This window comes from Rattus norvegicus, chromosome 2, assembly GCF_036323735.1.
Source record: "Rattus norvegicus strain BN/NHsdMcwi chromosome 2, GRCr8, whole genome shotgun sequence".
NCBI lineage: Eukaryota > Metazoa > Chordata > Mammalia > Rodentia > Muridae > Rattus > Rattus norvegicus.
The window spans coordinates 513,280-534,589 of NC_086020.1; the positions used below are offsets into that span (position 1 = coordinate 513,280).

Here is a 21,310-nt window from a genome sequence, read left to right on the forward strand (position 1 = left end):
AATTTCTAGGAGGTGGAGCATTGTTGGAAGTGGGTCACTAGGAAAGGGCCTCGAGGCTTTGTAATCAGGCTTAATTTTCATTTTTTGTTCTTGGATTCCTGAATATAGATACATTGTGACCAACTACTTCTTACTCTTGCTGAATTCTCTTCTATGTCTGCTGCCAGGCAGTTCCCAGTTTGATATATCATATCTTTCTGAAATAATGGACAAAATGAACATTTTCTCCCCTAAGCTATTTGTTCAGGATACTTTCATCACATTTATCATAAGGTATCTAGGAAAGGGACAAGGAGAAAGTGCTATGTAGGGAAGAGAAAGAAGTTGATGAGATATAGAATTAAAGAACCAAAATAAAATTTTAGTATATTTTTAACATGTCTTAATTTTTTGCCTTAATAGGCTAAATGTTAGAGTATATGACTTTACAATTTCTCATGCCTTCATTGGGTACTGCAGTGGTTTGATTAAATTTTTCTGTCTGTGATGCTTAATCTCCAGTGAAAACTTAATGAGTTACAGATCATGGTGGTTGCACACCTTGGTTTGTGAGGGTATTTCAAGGATGATTGGGTGAGCAAGGAGCACCCAACCTGAATTTTGAAAAGACAATTCCTGGACTGACATCTCATGTAAGTGAAAATGAGAAAGTGGGCTAAAGACCAGCATTCATCTCTCTGCTTCCTGACCGTGGATGCAGAGTAACATAGCAGCATCATGTGTGGGCAACTGTGACAGACATCCCTGAGGAGATGCACTGGATCATCAAAATGTGAATCAAAATAAACAATACTTTCTTTAGTTGCTTCTGTTATATGTTTTGTCAAAAAAAATTGGAAAAATTAACTTGTATACTTAGTGTTCTCCCAAATTCAGAGTTGCTATATATGATTCCTCTCTTTTATTCTTATATGTCTGTATTTTGAGCACCTGAAGTTCATTGCTACTCAGTTATTTAATTATATCTTCTTTGTTTCTAATATTTGCAAATATTTTCTTAATGATGCATGTCTTGCTGAATGCAAAATGCTACAAATACTTCTGTCCCTATGTAAGTAATAGATCTTAAAATAAATAAGGCTGCTATGAACATAGTGGAGCACGTGTCTTTGTTCTACATTGGGACATCTTTTGGGTATATGCCCAAGAGAGGTATAGCTGGGTCCTCAGGTAGTTCAATGTCCAGTTTTCAGAGGAACCTCCAGACATACTTCCAGAATGGTTGTACCAGTCTGCAATCCCACCAACAATGGAGGAGTGTTCCTCTTCCTCTACATACTTGTCAGCATCTGCTGTCACCTGAGTTTTTGATCTTAGCCATTCTCACTGGTGTGAGGTGAAATCTCACGCTTGTTTTGATTCCCATTTCCCTTATGACTAAAGATGTTTAGGTGTTTCTCAGCCATTTGGTATTCCTCAGCTGGGAATTCTTTGTTTATCTCTGAACCCCATTTTTTAATAGGGTTATTTTTCTCCCTGCAGTCTAACTTCTTGTGTTCTTTGTATACTTTGGATATAAGCCCTCTATCAGTTGTAGGATTGGTAAAGATCTTTTCCCAATCATTTGGTTGCCGTTTTGTCCTAACAACAGTGTCCTTTGCCTTACAGAAGCTTTGCAATTTTATCAGATTCCCTTTGTCGATTCTTGATCTTATAGCAGAAGCTATTGGTGTTTTTTTCAGGAAATTTTCTTTAGTACCCATGTGTTCGAGATGTTTCCCCACTTTTTCTTCTATTAGTTTGAGTGTATCTGGTTTGATGTGGAGGTCCTTGATCCACTTGGACTTAAGCTTTGTACAGGGTGATAACCATGGATCGATCTGCATTCTTCTACATGTTGACCTCCAGTTGAACCAGGACCATTTGCTGAAAATGCTATCTTTTTTCCATTGGATGGTTTAGGCTCCTTTGTCAAAAATCAAGTGACCACAGGTGTGTGAATTCATTTCTAGGTCGTCGATTGTATTCCACTGGTCGATCTGTCTGTCTCTGTACCGATATCATGCAGATCTCTTTTGGTAAAATAGCCATTTTTACTATATTAATCCTGCCAATCCATGAGCTTGGGAGATCTTTCCATCTTCTGAGATCTTCTTCAATTTCTTTCTTCAGAGCCTTGAAGTTCTTATCATACAGATCTTTCACTTATTTGGTTAAAGTCACACTGAGGTATTTTATATTATTTGGGACTATTATGAAGGGTGTCGTTTCCCTAATTTTCTTCTAGACTTGTTTCTCTTTTGTGTAGAGGAAGGCTACTGATTTATTTGAGTTAATTTTATACCCAGCCACTTTGCTGAAGGTGTTTATCAGGTTCAGTAGTTCCCTGGTGGAGCTTTTGGGATCACTTAAATATGCTATTATATCATCTGCAGATAGTGATATGTGAAAAGTCTTTAATAAATTCCACCACCCCTTCATGGTAAAAGTATTCACAAGATTAGTGGAAAAGGAACATATCTTGATTTACTTCAGTCGATAGCTAACACCAAATTGAATGGATAGAAATGCAAACTAATTCCACTAAAATAAGGAACAAGACATTCCACTCTGTTCATACTATTCAACATAGCACTTGAAGTTTTATCTATAGCAATAAGACAGCCAAATGAGATCAAGGGGACACAAATTGGAAAGGAAGAATTGAAAGTATCATTATCTTTGGATGAAATGAGAGTACATTAGTGACCCTAAAAATTATATTGGGCATCTCCGACAGTTGATAAACACTTTTAGCACAGTAGTTGCATACAAGATTAACTGAAGTACTCAGTAGCCTTTCTATATAGAAATGATAAATAGACTGAGGAAGAAAATGAGGAGACAATCACTCTTCACATGAGCCTCAAGATGTAGATAATGTCTATCCAAGTCAATGAAAGATTTCTATGCTTATAAGCTTATAATATTTGAAGGAAAAATTGAAGAAGATACCAGAAAATGGAAAGATCTCGATCCTCAGGGATTGGTAGGATTAACAGTAAAAATGGTTGTTTTTTATCAAAAACGTCTACCGACTGAATGCAATCCCCATCAGAATTCCAACACAATTCTTTACAGACCAGGAAATGACAATTCTCAACTTCATAGAGAAAACCAAAATCCAAGAACCCAGGATATCTACAACAATCCTGAATATGAAAAATATAACAAAAAAGAACAACAACAAAAACAACAACAAAAAATTTTGGAGGTATTACTTTCACAGATTTTCAAGTCATACTATAAAGCTACAGTGATAAAACCAACAAGGTATTGGCATAAAAACAGATACAACAACAAACAGAATTGAATTGTAGGCCCAGACATAAATTCACACCTAAGGACAGGGAAGCCAGAAATTATCATCTGTAAAGAAAAATCTTCAAAAAATAGATTTTGTCAAACTGGGTGTCTCCAGGTGGAAGGATGCAAATGATGCCATATTTAATATCCTGCTCAAATCTCAAGTACAAGTAGATCAACGACCTTACTGTAAAACCAGAAACACTGAACTTGATAGAGGAGAAATTAGAAAATACCCTTTAACACTTTGGCATATGAGACAACATTCTGAACAGAACACCAATACTATATGCTATAAGATCATCAATTAAAAATATAGGGCTATTTCCAGGGCAGCTGGAGCTAGTTATACCCAGTCTTGAAAAAAAAATACAAATAAATAAATAAGTAAATGAGTAAATACCTCAAAACAGATTTTGCATTTTATGTCAGAGTAGAAATAAATGTATTCTTAATTACAAATAGAAATCTTAACTTGCAAGGACTTAATACAGGACAAACTTATTCTGTAAGTATTTCACAGATTTAACATTGTAAAAACTGGAACTTAATCTTCACTGCAAACAAAACCCTCAACCTGCAAGGATTATTTTTATTGTTTTGTTTTCTCATTAACTTGTAATGTATATTGTTCCTGTTTTAGTCTCACAGGAAGAGAGAGGGTAATCAAACAGCATTATATTTATGTAAATAATTGTCAAAGAATAAGCTTATTAATAAGATGCTTTAAAACATCTCCAAATGAAGAAAAAAATCATTAAAACAAAATATCAAACAACAAATACTAAAGATGGTGTTAGCCATTTTCTAACCTCATGATTGTGATTGCTGGGGAGTTTGTATGCTTTAGACACACAGCACCTTTACGTAATGAAACTGCGTTTCTTTATTGTCTTTAAAATCTTGTCCTTCATGCTCTCACACCTTTTCATGAAATAAACCAGGCTCACGGTACTTAATAAAATATGGATCTGCACCACTAATGAATCCTGGCAGTCTTTTCTCATTATGTGCCTAATTTTCCTTAGAGAGCACAAACCTTAGAGTGGGGTCTTCTCATACTTAAATCAGTGAAAGGGAATATGCTCCTTCTCTGTCAAGTTCAGAGAATCTAGTCTTGCTAACAGATAGAGAGAAGATGAGCTCTTCTCAGGCCACACTATCTAAAAATTACACTTGTCTTTATAGCCTGGTACTTTGAGTTTTTGCTTGGGTTTCTTTGAGACTAAAACTCAAACCAAACAAAAGAGATTAGGGATGGCTCCCTGGTTTTCCTTCTTTTGAGACAAAAATGGCATCAATAACACTCCATTTATTCAAGGTCATTCAATATGCAGTTTCTGCACAGCAAGATAAAAGAGTGGGTCCCTGGCTTTCTCTTCCAGAATATATTAATATTAATAGTCTGAGTTAATAGGGATAAATGGCTGTCTGGAGCAGATCTGTAGCCTTGTTTCTCAGGCTTCTATTTGATTGGGGAGTGCTCTCAAATGTCTCTTTCTGGAGCTTTGTCCCCTCAATCATTCTACTGCTTTAATTGGAAATATGAGCCCAGAGACTCATTTTATTCATTAACAACTATTTTCCATGATGAATTTTTTTCCTCAGAGTGCCTCAAGTGATAGTTTTGTAGAAATAACAAATTTTCCAATTTTGCCTTTTTTCAGAATCTGCATATACTATGCCTTTGGACAGAGGTTTACATGGAACACAGATGTTGACATCATGCATCCAGCTGTGTTACTTGCCACCTTATTTCCTTGAGACAATGTCACTCATTGAACTTGGAGCTAAGCTGGCAGTTAGCGAGGCCAGTGATCCTCTTTTGTCTGTGCCCCAACTCTCATGCTTGGCTTTTTATATTGTTGCTAGGGATTAAATCAGATCTTTTTGCTGACACAACAGGAACTTTTCCATACTGAACTACTATTCCATGCCTAAATCATGTTATTTTATTAATATCTCTTTTGTGTAAAGGAAAACACAGAGAACTACATCAATGGCATAAATCATTTATTGAACTGGAGTCCCCATGTTCTATGGTAAAGCATCCAATAGAGTCAGTTTTGCTGACTATCCTTGCCAGTCTTCTCCAAGTGCCAACAGCTCATAGTGAACTGTTTTTATGAAGAGATAAAGAGATAAAGAAACATTTAGCCCATGTCTCCTGGATCTGTTGTTACCAGACTTTCTCCATACTTGATTCTTGGGTACTTTATAATATTTTGTACATGTTCCCTGTAATACAAGATATTAAAAGGGTCTTCTTCAGGTCTGTTTCAGACCCTATACTTAGTACTGAAGTTAATGAAATGCCAATATCCATCTTAGCTTCAATCATATGAAGTCACATGTGTGAGAGAGTTTTGAAATTCCAGAGATAGCAGTATGTGTCATTTTTTTTTCCTATCCGTTTCTGCTCAACAAACCCACAAGTAGTTCCAATGTCTTGAACTACAAACCTCTGAAGGCCTCCAATGTTGCTCCATTTTGAGAACTAATCTTTGTGAAAGCAGCACTTACTACACCATTGTCTTAGTTAGGGCTTTCATTACTGTGAAGAGACACCATGACCTAGTTGAATATTTTAAAGGACAGCATTTAATTGGGGCTTGCTTTACAGATTCGGGGGTTCAATCCATTATCATCAAAGCAGAAAGCATGGTCCTGGAGTAGTTGAGATTGTGATATCTTATTTCAAAGGCAAGCAGGAGATGACTGGTTCCTACCTGGCTAGAAAGAGGGTCTCAAAGCCCATGCCCACAGTGACACATTTCCTCCAACAAGGCCACATCTCATGATAGTACCACTTCCAATTTGCCAAATATATTCAAACCACATTCTACTCCCTGGTTACAATAGGACAGTTCAAATACATGACTATAGAGGTCATACCTAGGCACAGCACAATGCAAAATACATTATTCGAACTTTACAGTTCCCATAGTTTATAAGAGTTTTCCAATGTTAGGAGTTCAAAGTTCAATGTTTCTTCTGAGATTAGGAAATCTCTAAACTGTAATCCCTTAAAAATCAAAAACAAAAAGAAAACCACATATCCCCAATATCATGCAGGATATACATTATCATTCCAAAATGTCATGGTAAGAAAACACTGGATGAAACAAGATGAAAATCAACCTGAGCAAACTCCAGACTCTGCATCTCCATGTCTGGTGTCAAAGCCAAAGCATTCGTCAGATTTCTGAGTCTTTTCATTCTTGTTCACTTCCATTGCCAGATCCTGCATTTAACAGCAAGAAACTTCTTCATTCTCTGTTCTTCCATTCCCTGTTGCAAACTTTCTTCAGAAGTTTGCCTACAACTCTGGTATCTCTAACATCTTGCGGCATCCAAGACAACTTAACCTTTACAGCATCTTGTTCGAATGTCTAGGATCCACACATGATTTTCTGGGCACCTCCAAAGCGTTTTGCCACTTCTCTAGCTCTGTCCTCTGTAGCACTCTAAGCTCTTATTGACACTAATTCCCTGATGCTTTTCTTGGTGATCATCCCATGGTTCTGGAATCTCCAATATGCTGGGGTCTTCACCTACAATCAGGTTTCACCAGTAGTCTCTCATAGACTCTCTTCATGATGCTAAGCCTCAACTTCTTTTCATGGTCCCTTCATTCCTGAGACCTCAACTGTTACTAAGGCTGTTCCTTCAACAGTGGCCATCCCTACACTCTCACAGTGCCAAGCCTCATGTGATCTCATGACCCCTTCATACCTTTAAAGTCAATACTACCTTGGTGATTCTTACACATTACAAGTCCAGCTGCAGCAGGAGATACAACCTTGAACATCTCTGGAACACAGCTTCTTTGTACTCCAATTAGATGGAAACAGCATGGAAATCTGGGGCAAGTTTCTTCACAAGGGAGTGTATGCTTTGAATCAGCATCCTAGATATGGTGCAGTTTCTCCCACAGACAGGATCTATGGGTCCAGGAATCAAGAGGTGGAAAAGCGCATTCACTACCACTCCTAGTAGCCCACTAAATGTTGTCTCTGCAACCCTAAATTCTGCTGGGCAAGAAGTTTGGAAAGAATGCTAGCAAGTAACTGCAAGCAGTTGCATAGAAAAAGGAAACTTTCCTTCTTTCACTGACCTTATGTATGCCTCCAGCAGAAAATATTTCCCAGATTAAAGTGTGTACCACAACATCTGGATCTATGGTGTTCTTTACTTGAAACTTGATCTGTCTCAGGCTGACCTTGATCAGACATCTGATTTCCTCTCTCTCCTGGGATTAAAGGCATGTACCACCTTTCTCTGACTAAGCTTTTCATGGTGAATATGTTTCAAGATTCACATCAAAAGCATGTGTTTTTCAGCATCAAGATCTGAAAATCCACTATAAGATATGGGCAATATATCTTGATATTGACAGACATATCTTCAGTGACTTAACCAGATTATATTTTTGAAAAATTTAAGCACTAAAATTTCAATAACTGGAAACCAATTACACATTAAGTCAAAAATAGGTTATCATTGTGTTATTATCATCTGCAATACTCCCTATCAGTGTTTTTATACAACAAACGTATATTCAATACACTTCCAGACTAGAATGCAATCATTTTTGCTTGATTGACTGCTGTATTTTCTATGATGAGAAACTTGAATGCAACAACATGTGAGTGCCAGGGAGCACTGGTAACTATATGTGGATTCCTAGACATTCTTTATTTGTAATTAGATATATCTGATTCTGAAATTTTAAAATACATTCCAGTTGCATTAGCTTTATTATATATGACTTTTATTTCATCCTACTTCAAGTTCATCCAGCAAAGAAGTGGCACATGAATAAATAAGTAATAATGTATGCTTCAAATATAAATATGACAATAAAAAGTTTACAAATCCTCAAAGAATCTCATTGCTAGAATTTGAAATGTGGCAGAAAGCTCAATAGAGTAATAAGAGTTTTCCTTTAAGTTTCTATAAGAAAACATTCAGTACGTTTCTGGAAATGACAGCACAAAAGTAGAAAAGAGAAGACAAATGGAAAATGAGAGTAAAAAGGATTGGTAAGGAAAGAAATGCAGAGGAGGTAGGTAGGTCTAGTCCTTGCCAGCTATGACACAGAAGAGTAAGCTGGAGGAGAGCCAATGGGATAATAGATGTATAGTGACACTGGTATAGTCAAGAATGGATTGTGGTGTGTTTATTTGAGAGTTTGTGTGTATGTATATTGTGTACAGGCATACACACTTCTGTATGCAGGTTCAATCTACCAAATGTGTACTTGCAGAGGACAAAGGTTCATGTCAGTTTTCTTCTTCAATTATTTCTCCAGCTTATGTTTTTCAATACTTTGTAGGTTCTATTAATTTTTGAAATCCTGTTCATATATTGTCTGTGTAGACTTTTGTGAGTAAGTGTGTGTGTGTGTGTGTGTGTGTGTGTGTGTTTGTTCTCACGCGTGCAAATTCTACAAAGCACATGTGAAAGTCTGGGAACAATTAGCATGAGTTGGTTCTCGTCTCTCATCTGTCTGTTTAACAACTGACCTTTCACCTGGGTAATCTTTCCAGCTGTCTACCTTATTGTTTTGAATTTGTCTCTCGGGGGAGATTCTGGAGCTTAACTAAATCTGCTACACTGGCTAACTGGCAAGATTCAGAAATCCCTTTTGTGTGTCTTCTCAACCCTGTCTCTCGTAAAATAGAAAAACAACACCACAAGTTTAGCTTTTTCATATGGGTGATAAAGATAAGTACTCAGGTTCTTACATTTTCACAGTACACTTTACCAAGTCATCTCTCAGTTTTTAAAGAAGTTCCTTCTATAGTGAAATATTAGACCTATACGAATACTAGCCTGAAGTCTATATGTTCTCTAGTAGGAGACATCTCAAGCTGCAGATAAAAAGGCAAAACCCAGGAATATAAAATGAATTGTCTTTATCAACATTTCTTGGATCTTTTTTATTATCACCTTTTCTCTTCCCTCATTCCAGCCCAGCATTAGTAGTTGAACTCTTGTCCATCTTCATGTTAACCTTTAAGACATTCTCAATGTAGAAATGAGTAAACCTAATTACTACCAATATTAGTTATTTTTTTATTGATGTAAGAAAATGTCCGATGAAAGAAGCTGAGAGGACTGAGTGAGCCAGACTCAGGCTGACTCCATGACAGGCTGAAAACCAACAGTTTGGGAGAATAGCCCTAAATGTATGTTTCCAAGAACTGGAAAAGACTGAAAGCAGTCAATTCCAGGAAAAAATACCACTTGCTGACAGCCAATCAGGAAGATGCCTTACCGCCTAGTCTGAGCCAACCTCAGGGGCAACCAATCAGAAGCTGTAAAAGCTGACCCACAAGCTAGCTTGAGACAAGTATAATTAAGTACCAAAAGTCCCCAAATCCCTCAGTGCTTTAACCAATCAAAGGCAGCCATACTCCTGGAGATAGAACTAATCAATAATAGGAATGAAAGATAAAAGTCACCCATTCCTACCCTAACAGACTTAAAATTGACCCTGAAATTTCCATACATTTGTCTTCCATCCAGATGAATGGTAGACCCCCCTCCCTGCTGGCAGGTTATCTACAAAATAAACACTCTTTCCTGTTGCATATTATTTGAGTCTGGGGTTTTCTTCCCAAATTATAGCCTCTTATAAAACTTGATGAACAAAAGGTTTATTTTGCCTCTCACTTTGAAGACATTATCTATGACTACATGACTACAAACTGTGTGAAACTCATCTTAACATTGCATTACAAGCGGAGAAATGAATGCTGTGCTCGGCTGAACTTTTTCCTTTTTATTCTATTCATGACTGCAGTCCATTGAATGGTGCAGTCCACATTTAGAGTATTCTCACCTTAGTTAGGACAGTCATAATTCTCCCTTAGAGTCATTGCTGGGATTTGTTTCCTGAGTGACTCTAGATCCTGTCATACTGACAATTAATATTAATGAATACATTACCATCCCTCACTACTTGTATATCTCAAATTTTCCTAGCATAATTTCAACATGAATTAAATACATTATGAAATGAGAAGAGCTGTTCTATACTATGTTGACAATTAGAGAGCAGCAGAGTCACAGAGACAGATTTGATTTATTTTTTCACACCTTCATCACATTCTTTTGCCTTTCCTGTGTGGAGATATAGCAGAAGACATTCCTAAAGGAGAGGTATTCCCAAGGATAAGAGATTGTCCTATACCAAGCAGTGTTTTAGGAATTTTGCTTTATAACACAGAAGTATGATCTCCATCTTAAACATCTCATGTGTTTATTGTGTTTTGTGGAGGTAGGTACACAAATGCAACCATAAGAATGTAGAGGTCAGAGGACAACTTGCAGCATTCATTCCTCTCCCTCTAAAGTGTCGGGTCCAGAGATCAATCTCAGGTCATCAGGTTAGTGGTAAATGCCTTTACCAGGAAAGCCATCTTATTCCACTTCCTTACACCGTCAGATAAGAAAATTGGATAGTTATTTAATTACACAGTTTGAACATGTATAGAAATATCATCCTGTACCTCCTAGCAGCATTGTACACATATTAATCAATAAAACTTAATTGATAACAAGAAACACATGGATTGTTTTTCATACACATCAAACAGCAAATCACATTCATCTTTATTTAATATTTCATTTATTTACAGTTCATTTATTACCCTCTCCTCCCAGTGCCACCTTCCTCAGTTCCTCATCACATTCTCCCTCTCCCTTGCCTCTAAGTGTGTGCTCCCCACCTCCCAGATATCTCCTTTCCCTGGGGCCTCAAGTCTCTCCAGAATTAGGTGCATCCTCTCTCACTAAGACAAGATTAGAGAGTCTTATGTATGTGCTGGAGGCCATTGTCCAGCTTGTGTATGTTACTGGTTGGTGGCTCAGTCCCTGAGTGTTCCCAAGGGTCTGGGTTAGTTGACCTATTGGTCTTCCTATGGGGATGCCCTCCCCTTCAGCTACTTCACTCCTTCCCTTAATACCTCCATAGGAGTCCCTGACTTCTGTCCAATGGTTGGGTGTCTGAATCTGTCTCAGTCAGCTTCTGGTAATGCCTTTCAGAGTTCAGCCATGCTAGACTCCTGTCTGTAAGATCAGTAATTGTCTCAGGACTTGCTGCCCCCCAACCCCAATACAAGATGGATTCCAACTTGAGCTGATCACTTTACAGCCTTTCCTTCAGTCTCTTCTAAATTTTTGTCCTTGTAATTCTTTTAGATAGGAATAATTCTGGATCAGAAATTTTGACTGTGGGTTGGTAACCAGTTCCCTTCACTTGGGACCCACTCTATCTACAGGAGGTTGACTCTTTGAGTTCCCTCTCCACACTGTTGCATTTTTTGACTAAGATCACTCACATTTAGTCCCATGAGTCTCTCATATTCCAGGTCTCTGGAACTTTCTAGAAGCACCCACCCCCAACCTTCAACTGCCAGAAACTGGATATTTTCATTTATTCTTCTGGTCCTCTGGGATTTTCTCTTTCTCCCCTCTCCCCAAACCTGATCCTGTCCCCTTCCACCTCCCTTTTTTTTTTGTTAAACTTTTAGTGTCTATGGGTCGTATCCTGGATATCCTGTACTTTTTGTTTAATTTTCACCTATCAGTGAGTATATACCCATGTTCTGTTTGGTCTCTGTTACCTCAATCAGGATGATATTTTCTAGTTCCATCCATTTGCCTGCAAATTCATGATATCCTTGTTTTTATTAGCTGAATAGTGTTCCATTATGCAAATGAGTCACATTTTCTGTACATATTCTTCAGTTGAGGGACATCTGTAAGCTTTCAGGTTCTGGCTATTATAAATAAGGTGAACATAGGCCATAACATAATGGAGTACACGTCCATGAAATATGGTGTAGCATCTTTTGGGTATATATACAGGAGTAGTATAGCTGGCTCTTCAGGAAGAACCATTTCCAGTTTTCTCAGGAATCACCAGATTGATTGCCAGAGACTTTGTACCAATTTTCAATCCCCCCAGCAGCAGAGGACTGTTTCATTGGTAGGCATTTTCTACCTCTATGCCTGTGTTTCCTATATTTCTTTAAGGATATTATTTGTATTCTTCTTGAAGGCCTCTATCAATATAATGGAATGGAATTTTATGTCAGTATATTGCCTTTCACCTATGTTAGGGTATTTAAGGCTTGCTGTGGTGGGAAAGCTGGGTTTCATTGTTGCCAAATTACATTGGCTTCTGTTGCTTGCCACCTGGTCACATCTGGTGTTAACTGGGCTGGGTGTCTGTGACTAGAGATGGCCTCCTTGGGAGCTGGAGAGCTCTGTGACATGGGTTAGAGCAGGCCTCCTGGAAGACAAGAAGTGCTGTCTCTTAATGAAGGGGAGGGGCTCCTTTGAACTTGGATAGTGCAAGCATCCTGTGTCCCTGGTTAGAGCAACCTTCCTGTATCACTGGATAGGGCAGAATTCCTGGGAAATTTGTGGGATATGAGAGGGAGCAGTCTGGTCATCTGCCTCATCTTCTTCCTTAGATATGGATTAAGTCATTAGTCATTAGTCATAAGTATTATAAGCTTTACTTAGCAAGACAAAATTATGAAGTCTTGATATTTGTGTCAAATCTTCTATTCTTAATTTTTCCAGATGTGATAGCTATGTAAGTTGTTAAATCTCAATAATTTACATTATATCCCATATAATGTGTTCATACAGTTATGAAACATTATTGATTTTTATTTCTGACATTTTATTTTCAACTTGTCGATTTTATTTTGTCATTCATTCTGGCACACTTTAAAAAAAAAGTTGTTTTAAAAAAGAATGCCTCTCGCACTCGAGTGGCAGGTCCCCTGCAGGCCAGACACCACCCAGACCTGAAGGGACTCGGCCAACAGTTCTCTGCACACAAATCCCGTGTGAGGGAGAGCTAAACCTTCAGAGGGGCAGACACACCTGAGAAGCCAGAAGTGTGTGCACTCTGCCAACATTTCTTACTCCAGAGAAAAACACCTAATGCCATCTGGGACCCCGGTGCAGGGGGCCCCCTGGAAAAGGCAGTGCAGGCCCTCCTGGTTTCCGCTATCACGGAGAGCTCAAAAGCAACCACCCATGAGCAAATTCATCTGCAGGACCACAGGGAAGACCAACTTTTCTGCTCCAAGCGACCTGCCTGGTGAACTCAGGCCACAGGCCCACAGGAACAGCTGAAGACCAGTAGACAGGAAAGACTACAGGCCCGAAAGCAGAACACTCTGTTTCCATAACTGGCTGAAAGTAAACAGGTCTACAGCACTCCTGAAACACAGGCCTATAGGATGGTCTAGCCACTGTCAGAAATAGCAGAACAAGGTAACTCCAGAGACAACCTGATGGGGAGAGCCAAGCTCAAGAACCCAAGCAACAGAAACCAAGACTATATGGCATCATCGGAGCCCAATTCTCCAACCAAAGCAAACACTGAATATCGAAACACACCAGAAAAGCAAGATCTAGATTTAAAATCACATTTGATCATGATGCTGGAGGACTTCAAGAAAGACATAAAGAACTCCCTTAGATAAACACAGGAAAACATAAATAAACAAGTAGATGTCTATAGAGAGGAATCACAAAAATCCCCAATAGAATTCCAGGAAAACACGATCAAACAGGTGAAGGAATTAAAAAATGGAAATAGAAACAATAAAGAAAGAAAAAAGGGAAACAACCCTGGATATAGAAAACCAAGGGAAGAGACAAGGAGCCATAGATACAAGCATCACCAACAGAATACAATAGATAGAAGAGAGAATCTCAGGAGCAGAAGATTCCATAGAAATCATCGACACAACTGTCAAAGATAATGTAAAACAGAAAAATCTACTGGTCCAAAACATACAGGAAATCCAGGACTCAACGAGAAGATCAAACCTAAAGATAATAGGTATAGAAGAGAGTGAAGACTCCCAGCTCAAAGGATCAGCAAATACCTTCAATAAAATCATAGAAGAAAACTTCCCTAACCTATAGAAACAGATGCCCATAAACATACAAGAAGCCTACAGAACTCCAAATAGATTGGACCCGAAAAGAAAATCCTCCTGCCACATAATAGTCAAAACACCAAATACACAAAATAAAGAAAGAATATTAAAAGCAGTAAGGGAAAAAGGTCAAGTAACATATAAAGGCAGACCTATCAGAATCACACAAGATTTCTCACCAGAGACTATGAAAGCCTGGACAGATGTCATACAGACCCAAAGAAAACACAAATGCCAGCCCAGGTTACTGTATCCAGCAAAATTCTCAATTAACATAGATGGAGAAACCAAGATATTACATGACAAAACAAAATTTACACAATATCTTTCTCCAAATCCAGCCCTATAAAGGATAATAAATGGTAAAGCCCAACAGAAGGAGGCAAGCTACACCCTAGGAAAAGCAAGAAACTAATCATCTTGGAAACAAAACAAAGAGAAGAAAAGCACACAAACATAATCTCACATCGAAATATGAAAATAACAGGAAGCAATAATCACTATTCCTTAATATCTCTCAACATCAATGGCCTCAACTCCCCAATAAAAAGACATAGATTAACAAACTGGATATGCTTTGAGGACCCTGCATTCTGCTGCCTACAGGAAACACACCTCAGAGACAAAGACAGACACTACCTCAGAGTGAAAGGCTGGAAAACAACTTTCTAAGCAAATGGTCGGAAGAAGCAAGCTGGAGTAGCCATTCTAATATCAAATAAAATCAATTTTCAACTAAAAGTCATCAAAAAAGATAAGGAAGGACACCGGAGTAGCCATTCTAATATCAAATAAAATCAATTTTCAACTAAAAGTCATCAAAAAAGATAAGGAAGGACACCTCATATTCATCAAAGGAAAAATCCACCAAGATGAACTCTCAATCCTAAATATCTATGCCCCAAATACTAGGGCACCTACATATGTAAAAGAAACCTTACTAAAGCTCAAAACACACATTGCACCTCACACAATAATAGTAGGAGATTTCAACACCCCACTCTCATCAATGGACAGATCATGGAAACAGAAATTAAACAGAGACATAGACAGACTAAGAGAAGTCATGAACCAAATGGACTTAACAGATATTTACAGAACATTCTATCCTAACACCAAAGGATATACCTTCTTCTCACTGCCTCATGGTACTTTTTCCAACATTGAACATATAATTGGTCATAAAACAGGCCTCAACAGATACAGAAATATAGAAATAATACCATGCATCCTATCAGACCATCACGGGCTAAAGCCGGTCTTCAATAACAATAAGGGAAGAAGGCCCACATATACCTGGAAGTTGAGCAATGCTCTACTCAATGATAACCTGGTCAAGTAAGAAATAAAGAAAGAAATCAAAGACTTCTTAGAATTTAATGAAAATGAAAGTACATCATACCCAAACTTATGGGACACAATGAAAGCTGTGCTAAGAGGAATACTCATAGCTCTGAGTGCCTGCAGAAAGGAACAGGAGAGAGCATATATCAGCAGCTTGAAAGCACACCTTAAAGCTCTAGAATAAAAAGAAGCAAATACACCCAGGAGAAGTAGAAGGCAGGAAATAATCAAACTCAGAGCTGAAATCAACCAAGTAGAAACAAAAAGGACCATACAGAGAATCAACAGAACCAAAAGTTGGTTCTTGGAGAAAATCAACAAGATAGATAAACTCTTAGCCAGACTAATGTGAGGACACAGAGAGTGTGTCCAAATTAACAAAATCAGAAATGAAAAAGGAGACATAACTACAAAATCAGAGGAAATTCAAAAATCATCAGATCCTACTACAAAAGCCTATGTTCAACAAAACTTGAAAATCTGCAGGAAATGGACAGTTTCCTAGACAGATAACAGGTACTGAAGTTAAATCAGGAAAAGATAAACCATTTAAACAACCCCATAACTCCTAAAGAAATAGAAGCAGTCACTAAAGGTCTCCCAACCAAAAAGAGCCCAGGTCCAGATTGGTTCAGTGCAGAATTCTATCAGACCTTCATAGAAAACCTCATACCAATACTATCCAAACTATTCCACAAAATTGAAACAGATAGAGTGCTACTGAATTCCTTCTATGAAGCCACAGTTACTCTTATGCATTAACCACACAAACACCCAACAAAGCAAGAGAACTTCAGACCAATTTCCCTTATGAATATCGACGCTAAAATACTCAATAAAATTCTGGCAAACTGAATCCAAAAGCACATCAAAACGATCATCCGCCATGATCAAGTAGGCTTCATCCCAGGCATGCAGGGATGGTTTAATATACAGAAAACCAACAATGTAATCCATTATATAAACAAACTGAAAGAAGGAAACCACACGATCATTTCATTAGATGCTGAGAAAGCATTTGACAGAATTCAACACCCCTTCATGATAAAAGTCCTGAAAATAATAGGAATTCAAGGCCCATACCTAAAATTAGTAAAAGCCATATACAGCAAACCAGTAGCTAACATTAAACTAAATGGAGAGAAACTTGAAGCAATCCCACTAAAATCAGGGACTAGACAAGGCTGCCCACTCTCTCCCTACTTATTCAGTATAGTTCTCGAAATCCTAGCCAGAGCAATCAGACAACAAAAGAAGATCAAAGGTATACAGATTGGAAAGGAAGAAGTCAAAATATCACGATTTGAAGACGATATGATTGTATACTTAAGTGATCCCAAACGTTCCACCAGAGAACTGCGAAACCTGATAAACACCGTCAGCAAAGCGGCTGGGTATAAAATTAACTCAAATAAATCAGTAGCCTCCCTCTACACAAAAGAGAAATAAGCAGAGAAAATAATTAGGGAAACAACCCCCTTTATAGTAGTCACAAATAATATAAAATACCTCAGTGTGACTTTAACCAAGCAAGAGAAAGACCTGTGTGATAAGAACTTCAAGCCTCTGAAGAAAGAAATTGAAGAAGACCTCAGAAGATGGAAAGATCTCCCAAGCTCATGGATTGGCAGGATTAATATAGTAAAAATGGCCATTCTACCATTATCGATCTACAGATTCAATGCAATCCCAATCAAAATACCAATCCAATTCTTCAGAGGGTTAGACAGAACAATTTGGAAATTCATCTGGAATAACAAAAAACCCACGATAGCTAAAAGTATCCTCAACAATAAAAGGACTGTCGAGGGAATCACTATCCCTGAACTCAAACAGTATTACAGAGCAATAGTGATAAAAAACTGCATGATGGGGTTGAGGATTTAGCTCAGTGGTAGAGGGCTTCCCTAGCAAGCGCAAGGCCCTGGGTTCAGTCCTCAGCTCCAAAAAAACAAAAAAACAAAAAAAACAAAAAAAACCCCTGCATGATATCAGTACAGAGACAGACGGATAGACCAGTGAAATAGAATCAATGGCCTAGAAATGAATTCACACACCTATAGTCACTTGATTTTTTGACAAAGGAGCCTAAACCATCCAATGGAAAAAAGATAGCATTTTCAGCAAATGATGTTGATGAACTGGAGGTCAGTATGTAGAAGAATGCAGAAAGATCCATGCGTATAAGCCTGTACTAAGGTTAAATCCAAGTGGATCAAGGACCTCCACATCAAACCAGATACACTCAAACTAATAGAAGAAAAAGTGGGGAAGCATGTCGAATACATGGGCACTGGACAAAATTTCCTGAACAAAACACCAATGACTTATGCTCTAAGATCAAGAATCGACAAATGGGATCTCATAAAACTGCAAAGCTTCTGTCAGGCAAAGGACATTGTTTTTAGGACAAAACAACAACCAACAGATTGGGAAAAGATCTTTACCAATCCTACAACACATAGACGGCTTATATCCAAAATATACAAAGAACTCAAGAAGTTAGACTGCAGGGAAACAAATAACCCTATTAAAAGATGGGGTTCAGGGGTTGGGGATTTAGCTCACTGGTAGAGCACTTGCCTAGTAAGTGCAAGGCCCTGGGTTCGGTCCTCAGCTCCGAAAAAAAGAAAAAAAAATGGGGTTCAGAGCTAAACAAAGAATTCACAGCTGAGGAATGCCGAATGCCTGAGAAACACCTAAAGAAATGTTCAACATCTTTAGTCATAAGGGAAATGCAAATCAAAACAACCCTGAGATTTCACCTCACACCAGTCAGAATGCCTAAGATCAAAAACTCAGGTGACAGCAGATGCTGGTGAGGATGTGCAGAAAGAGGAACATTCCTCCATTGTTGGTGGGATTGCAGACTGGTACAACAATTCTGGAAATCATTCTGACGGTTCCTCTGAAAATTGGACATCGAACAACCTGAGGACCCAGCTATACCTCTCTTGGGCATATACCCAAAAGATGCCCCAACGTATAACAAAGATACGTGCTCCACTCTGTTTAAAGCAGCCTCATTTATAATAGCCAGAAGCTGGAATGAACCCAGATGCCCTTCAACAGAGGAATGGATACAGAAAATGTGGTACATCTACACAATGGAATATTACTCAGCTATCAAAAACAAGGACTTTATGAAATTCATAGGCAAAGGGAGGGAACTGGAAAATATCATCCTGAGTGAGGTAATCCAATCACAGAAAAAGACACATGGTATGCAATCATTCATAAGTGGCTATTAGCCCAAATGCTTGAATTACTCTAGATGCACAGAACACATGAAACTCAAGAAGGATGACCTAAATGCTAGTGCTTCACTCCTTCTGTAAAAGGGGAACAAGGATACCCTTGGGAGGGAATAGGGAGGCAAGTTTGGAACAGAGGCAGAAGGAACACCCATTCAGAGCCTGCTCCACATGTGGCCCATACATATACAGCCACCCAATTAGATAAAATGGATGACGCAAAGAAGTGGAGGCCGACAGGAACTGGATGTAGATCTCTCCTGAGAGACACAGCCAGAAAACAGCAAATACATAGGCGAATGCCAGCAGCAAACCACTGAACTGAGAACAGGACCCCCGTTGAAAGAATCAGAGAAAGGACCGGAAGGGCTTGAAGGGGCTCGAGACCCCATGTAAACAACAATGCCAATCAACCAGAGCTTCCAGGGACTAAGACACTACCCAAAGACTATACCTTGACTGACCCTGGGCTTCATCCTCATAGGTAGCAATGAATAGCCTAGTAAGAGCACCAGTGGAAGGGGAAGTCCTTGTTCCTGCCAAGACTGAACCCCCAGTGAAGGTGATTGTTAGAGGGAGGGGGGTACTCGCGGGAGGATGGGAAGGGGAACACCCATATAGAAGGGGAGGGTGGGGTTAGGGAGATGTTGGCCCGGAAATGAGGAAGGGGAAAAACAATCGAAATGTAAATAAGAAATACTCAAGTTAATAAAGATGGAAGAAAAAAAAAGAAACCCAGTAAAATAATGTCCTGTTTTATTTTTACGATGGGTTGCATATTAAAAAGGTTTTTTCATTTTGTATTAAAAAAAAATAAGGGCCGGAGAGATGGCTTAGTGGTTAAGAGCACTGACTGCTCTTCCAGAAGTCCTGAGTTCAATTCCCAGCAACCACATGGTGGCTCACAGCCATCTGTAATGGGATTCGACTCCCTCTTCTGGTATGTCTGAAGACAGCAGCAGAGTACTTATAAAATAAACAAATAAATCTTTAAAAAAATAAAAATAAACCTTGATGCCAATCTAAAAAAAATAGAATTCCTCAGTTTCTGGTGATGCAGAAGAGCAAATTCATCACAGATCTCTGTGGAAAGAAAATTTTAGGCACACATACACTTCTGTTCTGTTGGGGAAAGATTTCTCCATAAATCAGCCATGCTAACATTCTCTTTATTAATGAGAATTAATGATTTGGAAAAATGGATCTTTTCCTGTTCATGATATATTTAGAAATATTTTCTCTAATGGTGTAAATCTGCACTAGTTTCTCTACTGATTCTCAGTTTTGCACAGACGGCACTTAAGTGAAGAACAAATGTCACCTGTACCATAGCTACAGAAAGGAAGGATCATGGCAGCAATGGGAAGGGCATCCATTTGGATAACTGAATTCTACCACATTGATATACTAATTTAAACCAAGACCGAAGATATATGTAAGTCAAATCATCTAACAAAAAATTCTTGAGACAGTGTCTCATCTTCCACATAGAACTAACCAAATATGCTTGAGTGACCACTGAGACATAGATCACAGATTTCTTCCCCTCTGAGCTTGCAAGAATGTATCACCACATATGTATTTAATTTTGTACTTTTTAAAAATTTTGTAATTATATTTAAGTACAGAAAACTTAAGTGTACATTTAACCCAATTTACTGTCGAGTTCCTTAGCCTTTGCCTTTTCCAACTTGGAATGTGAGTCACAGACGTAGGACCCAGGACGTTGCCTCCCCAGTGGCGGCGGATCTTGTCATATCTGTCATTATAATTGGTCCTAATAGCTTCCACCAGCTTAGTCAGAGCACCTTTGTCTTCCCAGTTAACCTGTGTGAAGACAACAGTGGTGCATGTCTTCTTGCGGACCAGGCGCCCCAGACTGGCTTTTCCTTTGATGATGCAGTAGGGCACCCCCATCTTTCGAAAAAGGGCCGGCAGGAAAACCACCAGCTCAATGGGGTCTACATCATGGGCAATCACCACGAGCTGAGCCTTCATGTTCTCCACCAAGGTGGTGACTGTATTGACCCCTGCTCCTAGGACAAGTGGTCTCTTAGTTGAGATGTCCCCTTTACCAGCAGCTTTCTTCTCAGCGTGGGCCAGAAGCCTTTGCTTCTTCTCCTGCTTTGTCTCTGGCCTATACTTGTGGGCAAGCTTAAGCAGCTGAGTCGCTGTTTGCCTGTCCAGGGCCTGGGTGAACTGGTTGATGGCAGGAGATATTTTGAGCTGCTGATAGAGGATGCCTCTTGCTGTAGCCTGACGTAGCAGGGCCATTGACGAAGCATGTGAGATCTCTTTTGGGCTGGATGTCCTGTCCAATGCTGAAGTTCTTAGGCCTTTTCTCAAACAAAGGATTAACTAAGTTTTTGGACTCCTGTTTCTTGACCACGGTGAGGGCCGGGGCCACCTTCTTCCCCTTGGCCTTCTTTCCTTTGGGCATCTTGC

General features: G+C 38.8%; 1 pseudogene; it reads right to left on the bottom strand.

Moving 5' to 3' along the window:
• The window catches only part of LOC134485541 (polyubiquitin-B-like), a 583,854-nt pseudogene that overhangs the window by 242,452 nt on the left and 320,092 nt on the right, over positions 1-21,310 (bottom strand).